At 41.2% G+C, this 7,033-nt stretch overlaps 1 protein-coding gene across 2 annotated transcripts in view; it reads right to left on the bottom strand.

Moving 5' to 3' along the window:
• LOC122059596 (phospho-N-acetylmuramoyl-pentapeptide-transferase homolog) overlaps nucleotides 1–7,033 on the bottom strand; it is a 72,778-nt gene that overhangs the window by 37,159 nt on the left and 28,586 nt on the right. The window lies entirely within an intron of this gene.

Raw genomic sequence — 7,033 nt, 5'->3', positions numbered from 1 at the left:
GAATTTGATAGCTTCCAATGACACATATCCTCCATATGCGATAAAGAAATTCTTTTAGCCTTCTCAAAGGTATCGGCAAGAAATTTTGAAGAAACATTTGGGAAACACCACTCACCATTTCGATTAAAATCTTCTAGGCGCATATTCCTCCCTGTGAACATTTCCTGCTCCAAATTAGAAGACTCCGCCAGGGAAGAGGTTTCTAACCATTTATCTGTCCAGAACATGATTTTTTCCCCATTTCCCACTGTCCATCTTTCCATGTCTGACCTGAATTTTCACACCCTCTTCAGCCCCGGCAAAATGGAGGAGGATTTGTATCCCTTCCTAAGAGAGCCGTCTTTCTGAACAAATCTTGCTCTAAAATATTTGCTCATAATATTGTCTTCATGTTTAATTTGCTAGGAGAGCTTGCATAAACAAGCTTTATTCACCTCTCTCAGTTTTCTGATACCCAAGCCACCCTCGTCCTTGGGCTTACAAGTGTTCTCCCATTTTATCACAATTTTTTTTTTCCACCTCCATTTGACCCGACCAGATAAAATTTCTCATCCACCGCTCTACAGTTTTAATAATGGACTGGGGCCACCAATAAACCGTAAAATTATGGATAGGGATACTAGAAATTACTGATCGAACCAACTCCACCCGACCAGCCATCGAGAGGAGCTTCCCTTTCCAGGCAGCCAATCTGCATTTAATCTTATCCATCAAAGTTAAAAGGTGATTTTTATTTACTCTTCCCTTGAAGATTTCCACACCCAAATACCTTGTAGGGAATTTTGAGGCCTAAATTCCCAATAAATTGCTAATGAATTGTTTCCTGTGGGGGGCGACCTTCCTAAAGAAGGCTTTGCTCTTGTCGAGATTAAACTGTTGGCCACAGAACTCCTGATACTTTGATAAAAATAAATGCAGATTTTTAACATACTTAGCCAACGCATTCATGAAGATGAAAATATCGTCCGCGAATAATAGGTGAGTTGGAGTGCGGGCGCCTCTTGGACCCGGCAGTGACTTGATTAATCCTTCCAAGGCCAATTTATTTAATCCTCTACAGAGCACTTCCTCAGCTAAAATAAACAAAATGGGAGATAACGGATCACCTTGACGAAGACCACGACCCACACCAAAAAACCCCTCTGGACCTCCATTTATTAAAACTGAAATCCTTGAGGATGAAAGAATTTCTTGGATCCAAGAAATCCATTTCCGAGGGAAACCAAACTTTCCAAGAACAACAAATAGAAATTCCCAGGATAGAGAATCATAGGCTTTCTGTACATCGACCTTGAGCTCCATCCCACCTCCCTTAACCGTGGAATGCATCAGATTTGCCAATTCTGAAGCAAGGCTAATGTTTTCTGATATTATCTTCCCCTTTTAGAATGCCCCTTGTTCCTCCGAAATCAGCTTTGGCAGGAGAATTGCAACTCTACTTGCCACAATTTTTGATAACACCTTGCAAAAATAATTTCCCATGCAAATTGGCCTATACTTGTCGAGAGAAGTATCCCCCACCACCTTAGGGATAAGAGTGAGAAAACAATTATTCACACCCTTTGGAAGGATTCCCCATCTGAAGAAATGCAATACAGCCCTGCAAAAATCACCCTCAACAATACGCCATACCCGCCTAAAAAATTTCCCTGAGAAGCCGTCAGGTCCAGGGGAGCTATCTGGGTCTAATTCCCAAACAACTTTTTTTCTTTCCTCTGAAGATGGTTCAACCTCCAAATAAAGAGCATCATCGTCCGAAATGATGCATGGAATGCAATCCAGCAACTCAGGGTGAGGAGAAGTGTGAGATAAGCTGTGGAATTCCTCGTAATAATTGACAATATATGAAGACAATTGTTGCTGGTCATTCATCCACTCCCCATCAGCATTCTGCAAAGTGCGGATTGATTTTGAGCCCGTCGCATTTTCACTGATAGGTGAAAGTACTTTGAATTTTTGTCCCCATCTTTCTTCTACCTCTGCTTAGCTTTTTGAGCCCATAGATTGTCCTGCAACTGGGTGGCTTTCAATAGAGCTGTTTTGGCATTAGCCTCGCGACCAAAAAGGTCATCTGACATCCCTGCAGCCTCAATTTCTTGATGTACAGAATTTTGGTGATCATAAGCTTTTTTTGCTTCGTTGTCAATATTGGGAAAATTTTTTCTCGCCCAAGGCTTGATATACAACTTAACTCGCTTAAGTTTCTGAGAAAGAGTAAAAATAGGATTTCCAGGTATTTCTTGGTTCCACACATCTTGAATTACATTATCAAAATGATCATGCTACATCCAAAAATTAGTAAATCTAAAAGGGATGTTACCTTGTCGGGTGATCGATTCTGACACAACTAGAATGGGAGCATGGTCAGAGGATGACCTTAGAAGGACCCTTTGGAGAGTACTTTTAAACATATCCAACCATTTACTGTTGCAAAAACTTCGGTCGAGGACCGCAACTACATTATCTCGCCGCCAGTTGTTAGTCCAGGTAAACTTCTTACCTTGCGAGGGTACTTGTATCAAAAGACAAGTATCCACCATAGATTAGAAATCTGCAGCTGAGTTTGCATTAAATCTCCCTGGACCCCTTTTCTTGTTGGAAAGAAGGGTAGCATTGAAATCACCTACCACCGACCAGGGCAGATTTGGATTCACCACCAAACCTAGCTCCGACCAAAGCTCTCTCCGTTCGACCATAAAACAATTAGCATGTACAAAGGTCAGGCCTACACAGATCCCTAACCAATCCATTGTAATTGATAGTTGCTGGTCAGACACCGAGATGATCGAGGGGCGAGGAATTCCTTGTTTCCATATAACCCATATAACCCATATATTAGGGACCTTGTCCATGCGGAAGTTGTGAATGAAATCAGACTCGAACCCCAATTTTTTAAAGAACAAAAAAGGGAATTTGCTTTCACTGATCATTGGCTCCGCTACACGAACAACATCAGGAGAATGTTCTCGATTAAAATATGATAAGGCTCTTAAACCAGCAGCCTTCTTCACACCTCTGATATTCCAAAAGAGGGCTTTTATTGGAAAATAATGAATTAATTGGTGTTGCTAGACTTACTAGTCTGGCCTGCTTTCTTCTTTTTTTTGTTACCTTCTTTTGAAGAAACGACCATTCCCTTTTCTCAGGCATAGAGAGCATTTTCTATCTTCTCCATCTCCTGATACTGAGAACCCGTTCTACCATCCCTTCTAGAGGAGCAGAGGAAGCTACCATGCTGCAAAACCCCATTCTCTGGCGAGGAACGAGTGGAAGCAGCATTTCTACCTCCCCTCAGCGAAGACAAAGCTCCACGACCTTTGGAAGCTCTGCCCTTTCTTGTTGGCCTAGGAGAAATTTCCCTGACAACAGGGGCATCCTCCTCCCTCTCATTTTCCACCGAGTTCTCTGTGGAATCAGATGAACTCTCATCACCCGATGGGTCTGCACTATCCACATCCTCAGAGTCCAACCCGGATCCAGCCACATAGTTATTCAAATCTGAATTAGAGGGGCGGACAGAGATATCTCCTCAACTCATTGAGTTGGAGTTTCCTAAAACTTCAGGATTGGTTGCCCAAGAATCCAAGACAATCAGAATATCTCCCTCCTTCTCAGCATTCTGATTGGCTGACTGTCCAACACAAATAGAAGGAGATTTTTGTAGTTCCTCAATTGACGTTCTTTCAGTGTTTGCATTCAAATCGTGTCCCTCCTTTCCAGCTGCTTGATTGGCAGGTGAAGCTACTATTATGGAAAGAGGATCATGAGGGGCGATTTCCACAATGGGCGTTCTACCCGAGTGAGAGGCAACTCGGACCGAGTCCACTCTATCTTCAACGTAAACTGCACCAGGTACAGAGGCCGACTTGTCCATAGCAGCTTGTTTTTCATCTTCAAGCCTCTTGGATCTACATTCTCCCACCTTATGTCCCAACCTCTTGCAGAAGCCACATCGACTAATGTCATCTTCATACTGGACTCGTTGTCTGAATCCAAAAACTCTCGTTGTATCGGGATCGAGACGTTCAACTTGAACCTCCTCTATGCGAGATGCATTTTCAGTAGTGTCCATTTCAACTAGTACTCTAGCATAGTGACCCATTAATCCCTGCTTGGTATGGCTATCTAGGGCAACAGGTCTCCCCATAGCTTTTGCAATGGATAAGAGAACATTATCGTGCCAATATTCTAATGGGAGGTCGGGGAATCGTATCCAGATTAGCTTGGACCAGGTTTGCTTAACATGGATGTTGAAGTCCGGTTTCCAGTGTTGGAAACGAATGAGTTGCAAGTCTATTTTCATAGGGCTTCTTCTCCAGACTGCTGCCTTATCCCCTTCACATTGAAATTGGAAGATAACAAAACCCTTTCCAAGGGGATGCATAGTAACCCTCTGGCTTAGGTTCCATTTGTCCGCGGCCTCCTTTCTTAGAGCATCCAAAGAAAGAGCTCTAAAATCAACCCTTCCAATAAGGGCAAAGCGGAAAGATTGCCTCTTAGATTCATAATCCCGTTGAGGGATTATGATTCTTCTAATCTCCCTTGCTTGAATCGGTTCTGGAAGAGAGTCGATCGCAGGCCATGATGCATTCCCTACCGCCATAGCATAGGAGCGGTTGGATCTCAGTGCATCTAAGTTTACTCCACCCATAGCCATGGCTGCCTAGGGCACAAGACCTCTATCTAGATCCTCATGAGCCCCACCATCATCATCTGCTTCTTCGCCATTCCTCCTATTCTCTGGCATCATCATCTCTCCCGTCACTTTACCCGTTAAACATAGCCATTGATGTAGCTGCTGCGTTGGAATATCTTCATTTTGATTGCGAAACACCTATCATTCATTGTGATCTCGATTATAGTAGAATATATTAGATTTACATATTATTTAGCTGGATATGTCTTGAATTAATAATTACAAAATTACAAAATTTGGTAAAAAATCAGCTCTGGATTCTCGGATGTCCAGTCATTCCAGCCCCAGTGAATCAAATAAAATGTTGACTTTTTTGTGGGGTAAAAATCAAATCTCTATTTAATTATCACATACCATTGTGTAGTTATTTATTGGCTTTCTTTTTTTTTTTTTTTTGCTTAAAGATAATTTTATTAAAAGGAAGAGAAATACAAGAAACAAGGGAACAAAAAAAGGAGGCCGAAACTCCTAAGCCAACTTGCAAACTCCACCTTCGGCATGGCCATCAGCAGAGAGAGCAAGCAAAATGCTTAGCAGAATAAAAAACGGTGCCTATCCAAAGCATCAGAAGCAATCTCTGACGCAACATGGTCTGGAAGGGCCACCAAATATTCTGAGAGGCCAAACTTTGACGCCTTTTTCTATTGGTTCGTTCAATAAAAAAATATATTTATTTATTGGTTTTATTTGTCCACTGCTGCAATATAAAGTGTAGTGTAGACATTGGATCCAACAATCATCGGAATAAAAATAAAGTGAATATGTTATCACTGAATGTTTCCTTATTTTCTCTACTAGCTTGTCTCCTAGATCCTCTCCATTTCGGGTTTTCTTCTTTGGATTTCTTTTGTTAGAAAGTCTGAAAACTTTGAAAGAGTTGTAGAAATATAACTAGACATTAATTTTAGTAAAGATTCTGTTTAATTTTGTCAATCAAAACAGAAAAACTGTTTCCAAAATTTAATGGAAACGAACAGGTATTACTCCATTTAGCATTTTAGCTAGTAAGCGGTTCAATAATTATGTTGTCCTCTCTCTCTATATATACTCTACCAGTTCTCTATAGTAATACTATCCTCTCTAGTCTCTACTGCTCTTCATCTTTTAGTCTCTCAAGATGATGGATTATGCTCATAGCTTTGGTAAACTTGTTCTGATCACACCTTTCTATATTGGGTTGTTGTTTTCCATAGTAATTTTAAGTGTTCCAGCCTTGGCTTCAAATACAAGTTGCAATTTTCAGGCAATCTTCAACTTTGGGGACTCAAATACTGATACAGGAGCTGATTCTGCTGCCTTCTCTCGTCACCCCACCCTATGGGGAGACCTTTTTTCACATGCCTGCTGGAAGACCTTCAGATGGAAGGCTCACCATTGATTTCATGGGTAGAAATTATACTTTGTTTCATTATTTGCTAGATTTTTTATTGAAGGGTGGGGGGGAAGGAACTCCGTCCGCACTATTTACACCCAGGCATAGCTGGGTGTGAACACAAGCTGCTTCTGTATCAATTCGAGGGCCGAACTGAACCAATCTACACTTGAATCAACTAGGAGTGATCAAGATCCCAATTCAGGTTATTAAACCTTGCCACCAATCCTATCTCGGTGATACAAAACCACGTCATTAGAGGTGGAGTAGGGCAAGTCTCTATCGAAGCCACCCCATTGCCACTCTTAATATTGGTAGGGAAAACCTCAAACTCAGAATACCCTTCAAACTTGTGATTTTTCCCTTTCAAGACGTTTAGGTTGGGAGACTGAAATAGGCCATTGCTATGGGCTATGAAGTTAAGAAGTAGTGTTTGGATAGATCAAATAGTATGAGTTATAGGCAATGGGATTAAGCTTTAAGGAGTCCCCCTCCCCCTATTCCCTTTTCTCTTGAGCTAAAAATCTGCAAACAAAGAGATGGCTACATGAATCCTATTTTTGCATCTAATCTCTTATTGTTAATGCAAAGGCAATGGAACAATTATTGACTTAATCATTGTTTTTAAAATAATGAATATTTTGATCAGCTGAAAGATTCGGATTACCTAACCTCAGTGAGTATCTCGATTCATTGGGAACTAGCTTCATACACGGTGCTAATTTTGTTGTATCTGGGGCAACAATCAGGCCGTCGGATAAAAGCCGAACAGGGAGAGGACCCAGCCCTTCTACTTGGATGTGCAAGTCTCCCAGTTCCAACAATTCAAATCCAGATCACAGTTAATCAGGAACCGAGGTAATTATTTAATTAGTTAAAAACCCTCTATTGCTATAAACCATGTAGCAGTACCGGTTCATCAAATCCTATTCATCATCTATTGCTAGGTGGAATCTACACAAATT

The sequence above is a fragment of the Macadamia integrifolia genome, chromosome 13, assembly GCF_013358625.1.
Source record: "Macadamia integrifolia cultivar HAES 741 chromosome 13, SCU_Mint_v3, whole genome shotgun sequence".
Taxonomy (NCBI): Eukaryota; Viridiplantae; Streptophyta; class Magnoliopsida; order Proteales; family Proteaceae; genus Macadamia; species Macadamia integrifolia.
This window is presented reverse-complemented; position numbering and strand designations above follow the sequence as displayed.